The sequence below is a fragment of the Lithobates pipiens genome, unplaced genomic scaffold, assembly GCF_037356315.1.
Source record: "Lithobates pipiens isolate NorthernLeopardFrog02 unplaced genomic scaffold, aLitPip1_a1.2 Scaffold_23, whole genome shotgun sequence".
NCBI lineage: Eukaryota > Metazoa > Chordata > Amphibia > Anura > Ranidae > Lithobates > Lithobates pipiens.
In genome coordinates, this window is record NW_027507785.1 from 12,171,922 (window position 1) to 12,190,257 (window position 18,336).

The window sequence follows — 18,336 nt, forward strand, 5'->3', positions numbered from 1 at the left end:
ATCACCAATGTAAGGAACATTCTTCCCACTGATCACCAATGTAAGGAACATTCTTCCCACTGACCTCCAGTATAAGGGCTTTCTTTCCACTGTTCAGCAGACCTGTAGATAAAGTACCACTTGTAGATACTGTATATTATTTATTACATTATTTCTATGGGAACAGAAGAGATAGTTGTGGTTTCATGGTTGAATTTACCCTTGGACACATATCCAATGTTTTACTGGCTGCCTAAGGGAATGTTCCATTGCACCCTGAGGGATCTATCATGGCTTCTTTGGCTCAAAAAAAAAAAAAAAACAACGAAATGGCCACACAAGGTTTGGGATGTAAAACTATTTTAATATAAAAATTTAAAATGCAATTTTTTGGGTTCTATGCACTAAATTGTGCAATAAATGACATCCAAACACATAAGAAGTTTGAAATCAAGATTGATTGAAGTCATAGATACAACAAGATGTGCCTCGTGTTACGATGATGGATTAGAAGGGTTTGGTAGGTCCCATTAGAGGTCCCCAGTGTTACGATGATGGATTAGAAGGGTTTGGTAGGTCCCATTAGAGGTCCCCAGTGTTACAAAGATGGATTAGAAGGGTTTGGTAGGTCCCATTAGAGGTCCCCAGTGTTACGATGATGATTTAGAAGGGTTTGGTAGGTACCATTAGAGGTCCCCAGTGTTACGATGATGGATTAGAAGGGTTTGGTAGGTCCCATTAGAGGTCCCCAGTGTTACGATGATGATTTAGAAGGGTTTGGTAGGTACCATTAGAGGTCCCCAGTGTTACGATGATGGATTAGAAGGGTTTGGTAGGTCCCATTAGAGGTCCCCAGTGTTACGGTGATGGTTTAGAAGGGTTTGGTAGGTCCCATTAGAGGTCCCCAGTGTTATGATGATGGATTAGAATGGTTTGGTAGGTCCCATTAGAGGTCCCCAGTGTTATGATGATGGATTAGAAGGGTTTGGTAGGTCCCATTAGAGGTCCCCAGTGTTACGATGATGGATTAGAAGGGTTTGGTAGGTCCCATTAGAGGTCCCCAGTGTTACGATGATGGTTTAGAAGGGTTTGGTAGGTCCCATTAGAGGTCCCCAGTGTTACGGTGATGGATTAGAAGGGTTTGGTAGGTCCCATTAGAGGTCCCCAGTGTTACGATGATGGTTTAGAAGGGTTTGGTAGGTCCCATTAGAGGTCCCCAGTGTTACGATGATGGTTTAGAAGGGTTTGGTAGGTCCCATTAGAGGTCCCCAGTGTTACGATGATGGTTTAGAAGGGTTTGGTAGGTCCCATTAGAGGTCCCCAGTGTTACGATGATGGTTTAGAAGGGTTGGGTAGGTCCCATTAGAGGTCCCCAGTGTTACGATGATGGTTTAGAAGGGTTTGGTAGGTCCCATTAGAGGTCCCCAGTGTTGCGATGATGGATTAGAAGGGTTTGGTAGGTCCCATTAGAGGTTCCACATCTGATAAGGTTGGTGACATTCTGGGGCTTTAATACATTAGGATTCTACAGCATAGTCCATTGGCACATTTCCCACCTGGGAGGAATGGGGAGGAGCAGGTTGCCTGGCACGTCCCTCCTGTCCTCCTGCAGTGGTTGTCCAGCTCCTCACCAGCATCATCTAGAAATAAAAAAAAGCATCTAGTTAAATAAAAAGAACACCAGTCTGCAAAAAATAAAAAAAATTATCAGCAATCAAAATAAAATTCTACCAAAAAAAGTGTCCATTTAAAAAATACGAAACCTCATTGAAGCCAACAGTTGCTACAGTAGCAAAGTTTTTAAAAGAGTAGGCAACATTTTTCAAGCTCTGCCTGGGTCATCATTGGAGAGATTACCCCTCACTTCCTGTCCTGTGACACCCATAGAATGGGGGGGGGGGGGGGCAGGTGTCAATAAGACAGGTAGACACAGAGCAAGAAAAATCTGTCAGATCTTCTATCCTCTCCCCAAAGCAATGCAATAAATGTGCCTTTGATGCTGTGCCCATCCTGATAATTAGGAGAATTTAGCGCTTCCCTAGCACTAGGGCAGGAAGTGAGATTAAATCTCCCCATGTGGGGAGACAAACAGCAATTAAAAGAACCTGACAGATATGGTAAAGCATGTGTGGCGGCAACCAGGTGAGGAGGACAAAGACAAGTGTGTCTTGTATACAGTCAAGCATGGTGGTGGGAGTGTCATGGTCTGGGGCTGCATGAGTGCTGCCGGCACTGGGGGGGCTACAGATCATTGAGGGGACCATGAATGCCAACATGTACTGTGACATACTGAAGTAGAGCATGATCCCCTCCCTTCAGAGACTGGGCCGCAGGGCAGTATTCCAACATGATAACCACCCCAAACACCTCCAAGACGACCACTGCCTTGCTAAAGAAGCTGAGGGTAAAGGTGATGGACTGGCCAAGCATGTCTCCAGACCTAAACCCTATTGAGCTTTTATGGGACATCCTCAAATGGAAGGAGGAGGAGTGCAAGGTCTCCAACATCCACCAGCTCTGTGATGTCATCATGGGGGAGGGGAAGAGGACTCCATTGGCGACCTGTGAAGCTCTGGTGACCTCCATGCCCAAGAGGGTTAAGGCAGTGCTGGAAAATAATGGCGGCCACACAAAATATTGAGACTTTGGGCCCAATATGGACATTTTCACTTAGGGGTGTACTCACTTTTGTTGCCAGCGGTTTAGACATTAATGGCTGTGTGTTGAGTTATTTTGAGGGGACAGGAAATTTACACTGTTATACAAGCTGTACACTCGCTACTTTACATTGTAGACAAGTGTCATTTCTTCAGTGTTGTCACATGAAAAGATAGAAGAAAATATTTACAGAAAAGTGAGGGGTGTACTCACTTATGTGAGATACTGTACCTGTCATACAACATTAGATATTATCTGGCACCCCATTGTTCCCTATAGAAGTCAACCTGTGCTGCAACCACTAGTTCAGGGGTCAGCAACCTTTTTCCACTGAAGGGCCGGATTCAGTGTATGTGAATGCATGGAGGGCCGCATTCCCCTGCTGATAAATGAAGATAATAATCCTAACATAGTAATAATTTACAATACAAAGCCCCGCACCTCTGGTTCCTTTTACATTACACATTACTTACTTAACCACTTGCCTACTGGTCACTTATACCCTCTTCCTGCCCAGGCCTAATTTTCAGCTTTCAGCGCTGTTGCACTTTGAATGACAATTGCGCGGTCATGCAACACTGCACCCATATGACGTTTTTATCATTTTTTTCACACAAATAGAGCTTTCTTTTGGTGGTATTTAATCACTACTGGGGTTTTTATTTTTTGCTAAAGAAACAAAAATAAAAAAATTTGTAAAAAAAAAATAATGTTTTTTTTTAATAGTTTGCTATAAAATTTTGCAAACCGGTAACACTGATGTGCGCTGATGGGGCTCCTTTGATGGGCACAAATGAGATGGCAATGATGAGACTGCACTGATGAGGCGGCACTGATGGGCACCAATAGGTGGCACTGAAGGGCACACTCTTAGGCGGCACTGATGAGCACTGCTTGGCGGCACTGATGGGCACTGATAAACTACACTGATGGGCACTGGTAGGTGACACTGATGATTAGGCACTGATGGGTGCTGATTGGCAGTACTGATAGGTGACACTGAAGGGGACTGATTGGCAGCACTGAAAGGTGGCACTCGTGGGCACTGATTAACAGCACTTGTGGGCATTGATAGGTGGCACAGATCGGGACCGATGTCCCTGTAACAGAAGCCGGTTACCGGCTGTATTCTCTTCTTCTCCCGCTAATCGTAAGGATAAAAAAAAGCAGATAACTGCCTTTGGTTTACTTCCTGATTAGCTGTCATTGGCTGACAGATGATCACGTGGTAAAGGGCCCGCTGTGATTGGCCCTTTACCCTGTTCTGTGATCAGCCGAGTCCAAAGGATCACAGTGCGCACCGGCCCTCGATCAGGGCAGAGCGATCACGGGAGGACATCTATTGATGTCCTCCGCCACTGGATGCCCACGCTATAGCAGAATGACGGAAAGTGGCTAAAATGTCCGCGGGCCGGGTACACGTGACTATATCATGTGCACTGACGGGCCGGACATTTAGTGCCGGCATGGTGTAGGTTGCCGATCCCCGCACTGGTGGGTGCTGTGCACAGAGCATGGATGAGATCTGCGGCACCAATCAGAAAAATATTTAAAGTGTATCTAAAGCCATTTTGTTTTTGTTTTCCTCCCTATTTATCCTGGTGACCAGTGTTAGGGCCGGTTCACACAGCGGGCGATGCGAGGCGACACGACTCGCCTCGCCTCGCTCCCGCAAGTCACCCCCGTTCTGTACAATGGAACCGTTCTGAGAGGAGCGACTCGAGTCACTCCGACTCAGAAAAAAGGTTCCTGTACTACTTCTGGGCGACTTCGGGGGCGACTTGCATTGACTTCTATACAGCAGTCATCTGCAAGTCGCCACTGAGGTCGCCGCAGGTCGCGGCGAGGCAAGTCGGAGACGCCTCGCCGCGCCCGCAGTGTGAACCGGCCCTTACCTAGACAGGAAGTGACAGGAAATGCAACATTTTAGTTGTCACCAATACAGGAAAAGAGGAAATCCTCCTGTTGGGTCACCTTTTCCGATGGTGACTGCCCCAGAGGGGAACCCCCTTTTACTAAATCTTCACTCTTCCACCCCCCCAAAAAAATAAAATAAAGGATTGGACTTATTATTTGTTTACCTCATTGCCCCAGAGAGAATATGAGACTCATATGGTAACCATTATTCAGGTTGTAGGTCTGGTGGGCTACATCCACAAACAATGGCAGTTGGCGCCTGCGCAAATGGCATTGTATGACATGGCTTGGTGCCACTTGTGTTACAATAAAGCTGTACTCCAAGAAATCAATCACTTCCTAAGATGTGCTGGCTTACTATGGGATAAGCCCAATGAGGTGCATGCCACCTTGTGGACTTAGCTCTTTTGTCAATAATTTACAGTTTTACTAAGCACTGGGAGTACAGCTATTGCTACACTCTCGATGCTCTGACAGGAGATGAGCTGCTTTCCCACACAGCAGCAGCTCTGCCCATCCCTCCCCTCCACTGTCTGGTTCTCGTTCTGGGTGGACTTCATATGACGGCCCTCCAGAATGACCACTCTCACGCACCCCCCGGGTGCGTGCAGCGAGGTGACCCAACACTAGGACACAGAGCAACCCCGATCGATGTAAAAAGCCGCAGCCATGTGATCGGCTGTGTCCAATCACAGCTGGTCACATGTAAACACGGAGATGGCGGTAATCGGCGCTCCTTGCCTCACACTGATAGAGTGTGAGGAGAGGAGAGCCGGTCAGTGGCATCTCCTCACAGAGGACATCTAGGGATGTAATCAGGGCACTAATCACCAATGCCCTGATTACAATTAAGTGGCAGAAATGACAGAAATCAGTGGCCATCAGTACTGCCCAACAATGCTCATCACTGATGCCCAATGCCACCCGTCAATGCCCATCAGTGCCGCCCATCAGAGCCACCTATGAGTGCTCATCAGTGCCACATATCAGTGCCCATAAGTGCAGCATATTCGTGCCTCCTCATCAGAGCCACCTAATCAGTGCCCATAAGTGCCGCCTCATCAGCGCCCACTGACAGCAAAGGTCCGGCGGAACGAATCCGTCGGACAATTCGATCGTGTGTGGGCTCCTCTGCTGTCCAAAAACCTGACGGACTTTAGAAATAGAACATGTTTCAAATTTTTCCCGCCGGACCCGGTTCCTATGGAGAAATCCGCTTGTCTGTATGCTAGTCCGACGGAGGAAAACGGACGCTAGGGCAGCTATTGGCTACTGGCTATGAACTTCCTTAACCCTTGTACACACGATCGGAGATTCCGACGGAATGTGTCTGATCGGAGCGTTTTGTCGGATATTCCGACTGTGTGTGGTCTCCATCGGACTGTTTCCGTCGGAGTATCCGTCGGACCAAAATTTTCCAACACACCGGAAATATTTTCCGACAAAATGCTCCGATCGGACATACTCCGATCATGTGTAGAGAATTCCGATCGGACAAAGTGCCACGCATGCTCAGATCAAATTCCTACATCAAAGCTATTGGCTACTAGCCTGAACGTAGTCCCATCGTAACGAAATAACGTCATCACGTTCTGAACGATCGGATTTTCCGACAAATTCGTCCGACCGTGTGTATGCAACGGGTCCGACGGATTTGGTTGTCGGAATCTCCGACCGTGTGTACAAGGGCTAATTCTAGTCCGGTCGTACGTCGTCACGTTCAAATCCGTTGGGACTTCGGTGTGATTGTGTGTGGCCGTTCCTTTGGAAAGTCCATTGGAACTCTGAGGAATGTCCGTCAGACCTAGTCTGCTGTAAAATCCGGTCGTGTGTTACGCGGCATAAGAAAAGTTTGTTTGTTTTTTCCACATTTTTTTTTTTTTTTAGGAAAAAATAAACCCAGGAGTGATTAAATACCACCAAAAGAAAGTTCTATTTGCGTAAAGAAAATGATAAAAATGTCACATGGTTACAGAGTAGCATGACCGCTCAATAGTCATTCATAGTGCGCCGAAAGCTGAAAAATGGCCTGGGCACTAAGGGGGTGTAAGTGCCCAGTATTGAGGTGGTTAGGCCCCTTTCACACATGCGGATGATATGTCCGTATTTCATCCATCCGTTTGCGGATGAAATACGGGCCATACATTCATCCCTATGGGATAGCGGGTGTCTGCGGATGAGCATCCGCAGACACCCGCTATTGTCCGCCTCCGCAAATGTCCGATTCTGCAGACGGAGGAAAATCCTATTTTTCTGTCCGTCTGCAGAGCGGATCGGATGAACACGGACACACGGTCCATGCTCGTCCGATCCCCATAGAGGAGAGCGGAGAGCTGACAGGGCGGTCCCCGCACAGTGTGCGGAGACCGCCCTGTCCACAGCTGGCTCAGCGGGGACAACGGAGCGATCCCCGCTGAGCGAGCGGATCATCACGGGGCGGATCTTTACTGATCCGCCCCGTGTGAAAGGGGCCTAACCGTCATAAGCTCATACTGACTCTCTCTCATTACATTATCTGAGTGTCCTTCGATGATCTTCAAATATTGTACACTAGAGGTGAGCGATTAATCGCGAAACGATCGCGATCTTGATTCACCCCCCACGCGATCTAAGTTCTGGGTGACCTGCGATTTTTTGCCGCCGGTTCCACGTAACCAGCGCGGAACGCAAATGGCGGATATCGGAACTGACGTCAGTCATTGGAGCGTGCGATGTGGAGTGCCGCTGCCTGGTTGTGGGCGGGTACAGCGGCCGGGAAACAGCACGCTGTTTACACTGTGAACGCTCAGACTGAGCGATCACTTGTAAACAAACCGGCGTCATGTCATGATGCCGGTTCCTCTCTCCCCCTCTGTAATAATCTGTACAGTGGAGGGGAGAGATACAGAGATGGAAGCAGCCATCCTTCCTTACTCTAGGCAATACTCTAAGCAATACTCTAGGCCAGTGATGGCAAACCTTGGCACTCCAGATGTTTTGGAACTACATTTCCCATGATGCTCAACTACACTGCAGAGTGCATGAGCATCATGGGAAATGTAGTTCCAAAACATCTGGGGTGCCAAGGTTCGCCATCACTGCTCTAGGCAATACCCTGCCAATACTCTAGGCAATACCCAGCCAATACTCTAGGCAATACCCAGCCAATACTCTAGGCAATACCCAGCCAATACTCTAGGCAATACCCAGCCAATACTCTAGGCAATACCCAGCCAATACTCTAGGCAATACCCAGCCAATACTCTAGGCAATACCCAGTCAATACTCTAGGCAATACCCAGCCAATACTTCTAGGCAATACCCAGCCAATACTTCTAGGCAATACCCAGCCAATACTTCTAGGCAATACCCTGCCAATACTCTAGGCAATACCCAGCCAATACTCTAGGCAATACCTAGAGTATTGGCTAGATTATCTGAGTGTCCTTCGATGATCTTCAAATATTGTACACTAGAGGTGCACGATTAATCGCGAAACGATCGCGATCTCGATTCACACCCCCCCCCCCCACGCGATCTAAGTTCTGGGTGACCTGCGATTTTCGATTTTTTCCACCGGTTCCACGTAACCAGCGCGGAACGCAAATGGCGGATATCGGAACTGACGTCAGTCATTGGAGCGTGTGATGTGGAGTGCCGCTGCCTGATTGTGGGCGGGTACAGCGGCCGGGAAACAGCACGCTGTTTACACTGTGATCGCTCAGACTGAGCGATCACTTGTAAACAAACCGGCATCATGTCATGATGCCGGTTCCTCTCTCCCCCTCTGTAATAATCTGTACAGTGGAGGGGAGAGATACAGAGATGGAAGCAGCCATCCTGCCTTACTCTAGGCAATACTCTAGGCAATACTCTAGGCAATACCCTGCCAATACTCTAGGCAATACCCTGCCAATACTCTAGGCAATACCCTGCCAATACTCTAGGCAATACCCTGCCAATACTCTAGGCAATACCCTGCCAATACTCTAGGCAATACCCTGCCAATACTCTAGGCAATACCCTGCCAATACTCTAGGCAATACCCTGCCAATACTCTAGGCAATACCCTGCCAATACTCTAGGCAATACCCTGCCAATACTCTAGGCAATACCCTGCCAATACTCTAGGCAATACCCTGCCAATACTCTAGGCAATACCCTGCCAATACTCTAGGCAATACCCAGCCAATACTCTAGGCAATACCCAGCCAATACTCTAGGCAATACCCTGCCAATACTCTAGGCAATACCCTGCCAATACTCTAGGCAATACCCAGCCAATACTCTAGGCAATACCCAGCCAATACTCTAGGCAATACCCTGCCAATACTCTAGGCAATACCCAGCCAATACTCTAGGCAATACCCAGCCAATACTCTAGGCGATACCCAGCCAATACTCTAGGCGATACCCTGCCAATACTCTAGGCGATACCCTGCCAATACTCTAGGCGATACCCTGCCAATACTCTAGGCGATACCCTGCCTGTAAATTTTTCAAATAAAACAGTTTTTTGAGAATCGTGATCTTCATTCTAAGCAAAAGAATCGTGATTCTCATTTTTCCCAGAATCGTGCAGCTCTATTGTACACACAATGTGGGGGTCAGGCTCATCGACCTATAGTTTTCCGACACCTGTGGTTTGCCCATACAGGAGCAGAGGCATGGGGCCCTTAATGGTTTTGCTATGGGGCCCCCATTAGATATAAACATAGAAAAGTGACGGCAGAAAAAGACAGAATAGTCCATCGAGTCTGCCCATTTTTATTTTTTATTTTTTTCCCGTTAACTATAGAATAAATATAGATTATGGTCCTGATAAGGTTAACTAACCATGTTCTGTTTCCAGTCTGGCCAGTGATGATATATGATATAGCGGCAGCTGTGAAAGAGAGAAGAGGACGCAGAGTCCCTACGGCGTCACCCTTCCCGGCTCAGATATCACCTAGGCTCCCTTCCTAACCCTTCACAGCCCGGCCTTCAACGTGCACCAACACTGGCCATACTACTGAATTCTCCAATAACCAATGAGCATCCATACACTTCTCGATCTGGCAGACCCCTAGGAATAGGTACATTATTTAACGGTGGGTTCAAGAGAGAGAAAAAAAAAAAAGAAAAGACAACAAAATGCAGATCGTTTTATACTCTTTTAACCTGTTGCGATCCATGTAAAACATATGTATGGCAGCAAAAGGGCAGGCCTAAGACCCCTTTCACACTGGGGCGTTTTTCAGGCGTTTTTCAGGCGCTTTAGCGTTAAAAAAAAAAAGCACCTGAAAGAAGCTGCAACTGCAATCCCAATGTAAACGCCCGAGTGCTTTCACACCGAGGCGCTGCGCTGGCAGGGGGCGTCAAAAAAAGTCCTGCAAGCAGCTTCTTTGCAGCGCTTTTGGAGCGGTGAATACAACGTTACTAAAGCGCCCCTTCCCATTTAAATCAATGGGAAGCGCCTGTAAAACGCCTGAAAAGCACCTGAAAAACGCAGCAGCGTTTTGTGGGCGCTTTTAACCCTTTATTTGGCCACTAGCAGGGGTTAAAATCGCCCCAATAACGCTCGAAAAACGCTGGTAAAGCGCTGCTAGTTTAAGCGGCGCTTTACGATCGTTTTTTCGGGCGCTGACATTGTGAAAGGGCCCTTAAAGCACTCGAGCTTTCACATTGGGACTGCAGATGAGGCTTCTTTCAAGCGCTTCACAGGCGCTTTTTTTTAACTCTAAAGCGCCTGAAAAACGCCTGAAAAACACCCCAGTGTGAAAGGGGTCTTAATACCCCCATGCCGCACATATAGGTCACTAGGCGGCTGATGTTTCTTTGTTGAGAGCGTTCTCACTGTGCACTGCCTGCACAGAGACCGAGCTATGGATTTAAAAGGGTTGTAAACCTACATGTTTTTTCACCTTAATGCATCCTATGCATTAAAGGGGTTGTAAAGGAAAATGTTTTTTCACCTTAATGCAGTCTATGCATTAAAGCGGGACTCCGCGTTTTTTTTTTTTTTTTTAAAAGCCAGCAGCTACAAATACTGCAGCTGCTGACTTTTAAAATAGTGACACTTACCTGTCCAGCGCGCCCGCGATGTCGGCACCCGAAGCCGATCTCTCGATCGTCTCTCGGGTGCTGCCGCCGCCATCTTGGGTATGGGAATCAGGAAGTGGAGCCTTTCGGCTTCATTTCCCGGTTCCCTACTGCGCATGCGCGAGTCGCGCTGCGCAATAAGGATGGACCCCGCTGCCTCTGGGATCTGTGTGTTTCCCAGCAGGCAGCGGGGGACTTTCGGAAAGGGGCGTAATCTACGCCCCTTTCCGCAGAGAGCTATCCCAGAAGTGGGTGCAGATACCTGTACTGTACAGGTACCTGCACCCCCCTCCCCCCTGAAAGGTGCCAATTGTGGCGCCGGAGGGGGGGGAGGGTTCCGATGAGCGGAAGATCCACTTTAGGGTGGACCTCCGCTTTAAGGTGAAAAAAAAAATCTCACACCGCGGGCACCCCCCAGTCCCCCAGTTTTACTTACCTGACCCCTCTAAAGTCCGGCGCTCGCCCCCGCCGTCCTCTTCGCCGCTCAGCATGGCCGCTGATTGGCTGGAGTTGATGGATTGAAAGCAGCACAGCCATTGGCTCGCGCTGCTGTCAATCGCATCCAATGATGTGGCGCGCCAGGGGGCAGGGCCGTGTGATGCGGCTATAGCCACCGGCTGTATCATGGGAGCGCGCCCGCAGGTGCTTCTCACCATGAGAGGGAGCTCAGATGAACGTGAGAAGCACCTGCGGGAGGAAGCAGAGACAGCCGCCGAGGGACCCCAGAAGAGGAGGTTCGGGGCCACTCTGTGCAAAACGAGCTGCACAGTGAAGGCAAGTATAACATGTTTGTTATTTTTTTTTTATTATTATTTTTTTTTTTTTTTACTTTACAATCCCTTTAAGGTGAAAAAATACCTGGCAGTGACCGCCCCCCCCCCCCTCTCCAGCCCCCCGTTTTACTTACCTGAGCCCTGGAACTAGACCCGGCGGGGATGCGCTGTCTCTCTGCCCGGGTTCTCTGCTCTTGATTGTGTAGATTGATAGTAGTGCAGCCATTGGCTCCCGCTGCTGTCAATCAAATCCAATGACGCAGGCGCCGTTATCAGGGGGTGGGGCTGGGCCATACATGGACACCAAATACTGGACTCGGGAGAGTGCCCGCACGGTAACCCCCCCCCCCCCCAGGAGAGATCTGATGTGGCTAAGAACCCCCAAGAGCTCCTGGGGGACCCCAGAAGACGAGGTTCGGGGCCACTCTGTGCAAAACGAGCTGCACAGTGGGAGGTAAGTGTGATATGTTTGTTGTTTAAAAAAGAAATAAAAACAAACCCTTATGCCCTGTACAAACGACCGGTTTTCCCGTCGGAATAAACTCTGAAGGTTTTTCCCACAGAATTCCACTGAAACTGTCGTGCGTACACACGATTACACCAAAGTCTGATCGTCAAGAACGCGGTGACATACAACACGTACGATGGGACTAGAAAAAGGAAGTTCAGTAGCCAATAGCTTCCGTCTCATACTTGCTTCAGAGCATGCGTTGTTTTTGGTCCATCGGAACAGCAGACAGACGATCGGTTTTCCCGATAGGAATTGGTTCCGTCAGAAATATTTAGAACACGTTCTATTTCTAGGTCCGTCAGAATTTTCTAAAAAAAAGTCTGATGGGGCCCACACATGATCGGAATATACGATGAAAAGCTTCTGTCTGACTTTTTCTGTCGGACATTCCGCTCGTGTGTACTCGGCATTACAATCACTTTAAGAGGGACCCCCATGAAAAAAATAAAAAAAAACTTTTTGGATGCCCCCCTCCCTAAAACCCCTACTAGAACCTTATCTTTGATGAGAGTCTGACATGGTTTTAAGGCAAAAAGAACAAAAAAAAAAAATTTTAAAACTTTCTGGGGGTCCCTCCAAAATCCATACCAAACATTTATCTTTGATGAGTTGTATGGATTTAAAGGGGCAACCCATGCAAAGAGAACAAAAAAAACTTTCTGGGTTCCCCCCAATATCCATACCAGACCTTTATCTTTGATGGGTGGCATGGAGTTAAGGAGGAACCCCATGCATAAAAAAAAAAAAAAAAACTTTACGGGGTTCCCCCAAAATCCATACCAGACCTTTATCTTTGATGAGTGGTATGGATTTAAGGGGGCAACCCATGCAAAGAGAACAAAAAAACTTTCTGGGTTCCCCCCAATATCCATACCAGACCTTTATCTTTGATGAGTGGTATGGAGTTAAGGAGGAACCCCATTCATAAAAAAACAAACACAACTTCATGGGGTTCTCCCCAAAATCCTTACCAGACCTTTATCTGTGATGAGTGGAATGGAGTTAAGGGGGAACCCCATGCAAAAAGAATAAAAGAAAGAAACAACTTTCTGAGATTCTGCCCAAAATCCATACCAGACCTTTATCTTTGATGAGTGGTTATGAAGTGAACCCCATACAAAAAGAATAAAGAAAAAAAAAAAAAACTTTCTGGGATTCTGCCCAAAATCCACACCAGACCTTTATCTTTGATGAGTGGTATGAAGTTAAGGAGGAACCCCATGCATAAAAAACAAACAAACAACTTCACAGGGTTCCCCCCAAAATCCATACCAGACCTTTATCTTTGATGAGTGGTATGGTGTTAAGGAGGAACTCCATGCATAAAAAAACAACTTCATGGGGTCCTCCTCAAAATCCATACCAGACCTTTATCTTTGATGGGTGGTATGGATTTAAGGGGGAACCCCATGCATAAATAGAAAACTTTGTGTGCCCCCCCCCCTGTAAATTCACATCGGACCTTTATCTTCGATGAGTGGTATGGATTTAAGGGGGACCTTAAAAAAATAAAGACTTTCTGGGGTTCCCCCCAAAATCCATACCAGACTTTTATCTTTGATGAGTGGTATAGAGTTAAGGAGGAGCCCCATGGGCTTCCCCCCAAAATCCATACCAGGCCTTTATCTTTGATGAGTAGTATGGAGTTAAGGAGGATCCCCATGCATAAAGAACCAAAAAAAATTAAATCCTTCTGGGGTTCCCCCCAAAATCCATACCAGACCTTTATCTTTGATGAGTGGTATGGAGTTAAGGAGTAACCCCATGCATAAGAAACAAAAAACAACTTAATGGGCTTCTCCCCAAAATCCATACCAGACCTTTATCTTTAAAGAGTGGTATGGATTTAAGGGGGATCACCATGCATAAATAGAAAACTTTGTGCCCCCCCCCTTATCTTTGATGGGTGGTATAGAGTTAAGGAGGAACCCCATGGGCTTCCCCCAAAAATCCATACCAGGCCTTTATCTTTGATGAGTGATATAGAGTTAAGGAGGAACCCCATGGGCTTCCCCCCCAAAATCCATACCAGGCCTTTATCTTTGATGGGTGGTATGGATTTAAGGGGGAACCCCATGCATAAATAGAAAACTTTGTGCCCCCCCTCCTGCAAATTCACATCGGACCTTTATCTGTGATGAGTGATATAGAGTTAAGGGGGAACCAAATGGGCTTCCCTGCAAAATCCATACCAGGCCTTTATCTTTGATGGGTGGTATAGAGTTAAGGAGGAACCCCATGGGCTTCCCCCCAAATCCATACCAGGCCTTTATCTTTGATGAGTGGTATAGAGTTAAGGAGGAACCCCATGGGCTTCCCCCAAAAATCCATACCAGGCCTTTATCTTTGATGGGTGGTATAGAGTTAAGGAGGAACCCCATGGGCTTCCCCCAAAATCCATACCAGGCCTTTATCTTTGATGAGTGATATAGAGTTAAGGAGGAACCCCATGGGCTTCCCCCCCAAAATCCATACCAGGCCTTTATCTTTGATGGGTGGTATAGAGTTAAGGAGGAACCCCATGGGCTTCCCCCCAAAATCCATACCAGGCCTTTATCTTTGATGGGTGGTATGGATTTAAGGGGGAACCCCATGCATAAATAGAAAACTTTGTGCCCCCCCCTCCTGCAAATTCACATCGGACCTTTATCTTTGATGAGTGATATAGAGTTAAGGGGGAACCCCATGGGCTTCCCCCCAAAATCCATACCAGGCCTTTATCTTTGATGGGTGGTATAGAGTTAAGGAGGAACCCCATGGGCTTCCCCCAAAAATCCATACCAGGCCTTTATCTTTGATGAGTGATATAGAGTTAAGGGGAAACCCATGGGCTTCCCCCCAAAATCCATACCAGGCCTTTATCTTTGATGGGTGGTATAGAGTTAAGGAGGAACACCATGGGCTTCCCCCAAAAATCCATACCAGGCCTTTATCTTTGACGAGTGATATAGAGTTAAGGAGGAACCCCATGGGCTTCCCCCAAAAATCCATACCAGGCCTTTATCTTTGATGGGCGGTATAGAGTTAAGGAGGAACCCCATGGGCTTCCCCCCAAAATCCATACCAGGCCTTTATCTTTGATGGGTGGTATAGAGTTAAGGAGGAACCCCACGGGCTTCCCCCCAAAATCCATACCAGGCCTTTATCTTTGATGGGTGGTATGGATTTAAGGGGGAACCCCATGCATAAATAGAAAACTTTGTGCCCCCCCCTCCTGCAAATTCACATCGGACCTTTATCTTTGATGAGTGATATAGAGTTAAGGGGGAACCCCATGGGCTTCCCTGCAAAATCCATACCAGGCCTTTATCTTTGATGGGTGGTATAGAGTTAAGGGGGAACCCCATGGGCTTCCCCCCAAATCCATACCAGGCCTTTATCTTTGATGAGTGGTATAGAGTTAAGGAGGAACCCCATGGGCTTCCCCCAAAAATCCATACCAGGCCTTTATCTTTGATGGGTGGTATAGAGTTAAGGAGGAACCCCATGGGCTTCCCCCAAAAATCCATACCAGGCCTTTATCTTTGATGAGTGATATAGAGTTAAGGGGAAACCCATGGGCTTCCCCCCAAAATCCATACCAGGCCTTTATCTTTGATGGGTGGTATAGAGTTAAGGAGGAACACCATGGGCTTCCCCCAAAAATCCATACCAGGCCTTTATCTTTGACGAGTGATATAGAGTTAAGGAGGAACCCCATGGGCTTCCCCCAAAAATCCATACCAGGCCTTTATCTTTGATGGGCGGTATAGAGTTAAGGAGGAACCCCATGGGCTTCCCCCCAAAATCCATACCAGGCCTTTATCTTTGATGGGTGGTATGGATTTAAGGGGGAACCCCATGCATAAATAGAAAACTTTGTGCCCCCCCCCTCCTGCAAATTCACATCGGACCTTTATCTTTGATGAGTGATATAGAGTTAAGGGGGAACCCCATGGGCTTCCCCCCAAAATCCATACCAGGCCTTTATCTTTGATGGGTGGTATAGAGTTAAGGAGGAACCCCATGGGCTTCCCCCAAAAATCCATACCAGGCCTTTATCTTTGATGGGTGGTATAGAGTTAAGGAGGAACCCCACGGGCTTCCCCCCAAAATCCATACCAGGCCTTTATCTTTGATGGGTGGTATGGATTTAAGGGGGAACCCCATGCATAAATAGAAAACTTTGTGCCCCCCCATCCTGCAAATTCACATCGGACCTTTATCTTCGATGAGTGGTATGGATTTAACTGGGGTCCTATGCAAAACTAAAAATAAAATTTGGGCCCCCCCCCCAAAATCATATTGGACCTTTATCTTTGGGATGGATTTAAGAGGGACACCCATGCAAAAAAAAAAAAAAAAGACTTCGGAGTAAACAAACACATGAATTTAATGGGGACCCCCAAAGCCTATAAAGAAAAACTTTATATATATATATATATATATACACACATACACACACATATACACACATATATATATATTAAAAAAGTAATACAAACAATTCATCAAGGTAAATCTGAGAATGTCCGCATTAAAACAGCACTTTGTAGAAAGTCCTTTATAGAAGTAGCAATGTACGAGCAATCACTAAAAAGTTCTTAATGTGCAGATAAGGTGTCTATAGTGATCTAATCAGAGTTGCAAGGTGATCAAAGTGCTGTCAACTTTTCTTCCACCATAAATCGGGAGTGCTTCCCCACATGCGATGCGTACCCCCTAGGGGGTTAAACTCACCAGACACTGCTGAAAACACAAGCCTTAAGGAGTAGTCACTTCCTTGAGTATGGTAATATATCACCTTAGCGTTGCAGTTCCAAACAGTCCTCCCAGTTTGTCATAAAAATAAAACAAAGTGTGCACATAGCATTATACTGTTTAATTTTTAAAAAGGTTCGCACAAAACAATAGAATCACCCATTAACATATCTGCGTACATTGTCTAAAACATCATCAGCATTTCAAAGATGTGTACTTCACCAATTATTCAGATCTCAGAGCCATCCACAAGTGTTCCACTGTGTACAATGTGCTTCACTTCCTGGTCTGTGGTCAGCGGTGGAGCGCACACCTCACTTCCGGTAGCGTCGTGTAGGCCACGCCCTGACGCGTTTCGTCACTTCCGACTTCAACAGAGGGCGTGGCTACACGACGCCGACGGCCAATATATATTCATCAGTCTCACACCCTGTCAGCCAATCACGCAGCACTGCAATATCCGGCCTACATGACGCTGCACATCGTCATGGTAACCGGACGCAGCCAGCTCGGTTCTCAATACAGGGGAGAGATGATTAGATAAACACAAACGATCGCCGAACTACTGGCGACCTCCTCAGCAAAACAAGCAAAATGAACATAACACTAAAAACAAAATACATGAAAGATAGAAATATAGACCTACAAATTAAAATTAGCCTCAATATACAAATACATAAAAATACAAATATAAAATTAGATTATATATAGTCTAGATATAAATTAGACTCTATATTAGATAGTAAAGGAAGATAGTGACCTAAACATTAGATCCTCACATGGTCCATGTATGTTTGTGTAATATGCGAGCAAGGACCTATATATACATACAAGGTCCATAAGCTGTCTCTCTAAAAGATGCATCCTATTTAGAAAAAACTAGTGTGTATGTCATGTGCGTCATCCAAAATATACATATACTTATACATGTATATATCTTTAATGCCTACACTAGCTGCACCCCATATATCACTGGAATTATCGTTGCAGTGAGCAAAGAGTGGTAAATATGTAATATATATCCACCACCTCCAAGATTTTTATCTTTATGAGGTGTCATTTAAGTTGAAGGGACCTTCTTACTGACTAATTAATAAAATCACAGGCGGGAACAAACGCATAAACCTAAAAATACTTAAAATATTCCAAATAAAAAATATTCAAAAATACCGTAAATATTATGAGTCAACACAAATTTGAACATGATCATTCTATAATAGCCATAGTAATCATATTAGTCACCTCATGTCAAAAATTTAGTAATTCATTGTATATCAGCCATAGAATAGTTGTAGTTACCAAAACTCTATATGCCCATGGTATTTATATATAAAATTGGTATAGATATGTAATGGTACAAACGTAAAAGACCGTACCGTGAATGTCTTCATTAATCCATACACTATATATCCTACCCAAGCATCTAGCTGGATACTGCTTAAAGGATTACTACTTAAAAAATTAAAATGTTAAAATATTTAAATATTAAGAGGAAGGGAACGTAAACCAGAAAATTTAATAATCACTGATGAAACAATTAATATCTAGGTCCACATTTAACCCTTTTGGTGTTAAAGTGTCAATCAAATATATCCATTCCGTTTCGCGTTTGGATAACTCTCGTACCATATTTGACCCTCTCCAGGAGGGTTTCATATGTTCTACACCCCAAAATCTGAGTCCAGATGGATCCTGATT

The 18,336-nt window shown here is 46.2% G+C and overlaps 1 long non-coding RNA gene across 1 annotated transcript in view; it reads right to left on the bottom strand.

Moving 5' to 3' along the window:
* Positions 1–322: 322 nt before the first annotated feature.
* Positions 323–18,336, bottom strand: part of LOC143927199 (uncharacterized) — a 28,529-nt gene continuing 10,515 nt past the window's right edge. The window contains exon 2 of the long non-coding RNA XR_013262252.1: positions 323–1,619. This is a non-coding gene — a long non-coding RNA (uncharacterized LOC143927199). The remainder of the gene's footprint in view (positions 1,620–18,336) is intronic.